This window comes from Juglans regia, chromosome 1 (assembly GCF_001411555.2).
Source record: "Juglans regia cultivar Chandler chromosome 1, Walnut 2.0, whole genome shotgun sequence".
NCBI lineage: Eukaryota > Viridiplantae > Streptophyta > Magnoliopsida > Fagales > Juglandaceae > Juglans > Juglans regia.
In genome coordinates this window covers 5,797,088-5,798,408 of record NC_049901.1, presented here as the reverse complement: position 1 = coordinate 5,798,408, position 1,321 = coordinate 5,797,088, and positions in this window count along the sequence as shown.

Genomic DNA, 1,321 nt, shown 5'->3' with positions numbered 1-1,321 from the left:
GATTTTTGAGCACCAAGCATCTCCTATAAGAACAAAAAAGAGAAACATTAGTAGAGTATAGAAAAAATGCACATTCAAACTACAAAAAAAAAATCACATTTGTTTGAAAGAAAAAATAACTCTTCCCATTCCCAACTTCACAAGAATATCCACCAAATATTTTTTAGGACATTGTTGACTGTTTGAACGGTAAAATTTCAAAAAATTAGCACATTCCAAATCTCGGCCAAATTTTACTGAAATTTAACTGTTCGAACTAACACTATTCTTGTTCAAACGGACACTATTACTGTTCGAATGGAAACTATTCTCGTTCGAACGGACATGTTCTAGTTCGAACATAATATTATTGTTCGACGGGTTTGGTACCATTCGAACAGAATTAACATAGTTCAAACGGATATAATAAACCTTTCGAACAATAAAATTTAAAAAATTAGCACATTCCAAATCCCAACAACATTTTATTGAAATTTAACCGTTCGAACAAACACTATTTCCGTTTGAACATACTCTATTTCAATTCGAATGGATAATCAATTTTAGAGACATGATTTTGTCTCTAAATATTGCCGTTCAAACGATAAATTACCATTTGAACGGTAATTATAATTCGGATTTCTTTTAGACGAGATTTGAATTTCATCCCCAAAAATGAATTTTAAAGAAGATAAACATTTTGTCCTAGAAAAAATTAGTCCCTAAAAATCAAATTTGTTGTACGTATGCATGCGTGAAATTGCATATTTTGTTCGTCATATTGTACACAAATTAATAGGTTCTTCTCCATATTATTTCTAAATGGGGCTGACGCGACGCTCGCAGCCGAAAACATAAGTATGACCTTATGTGAACAGGCCGGTTCTGGCTTAATTCTGATTGGTGACAAAGTTTTGATTTTGGAAGTAAAAATGGAAAATAGTTTCCTCGAGAAATTCAATATATATGACATGAATGAGCTTAGCTCTGTTCTCATATTAATTGCATACGCGAGGAGACGTACGTACGTAGTATATGACATGAATGAGCTATCTCCGTTTCATGCACCTCGGAAATCTTAACTGATTGGAAGTTCCGAAAATGCAGACATGCATGCATGCATCTTAAAGCGGATAATATCCAGAAACTAACCAACCTGTCAATCCAAATTCCAATACTTCTAGGTTGCATTTTCCTTTTGAACTATCATGATCTGTACGTGGCATATCCCTCATGCTGTAATATGTTCCATGTGGCTGGCTAGGCGTCTTCTTATTGTAGAGGCTCAGAGTGCAACGTTCTTTGGCCATGAAATCGTATCCGTTCCCATTGATTCAAAGCT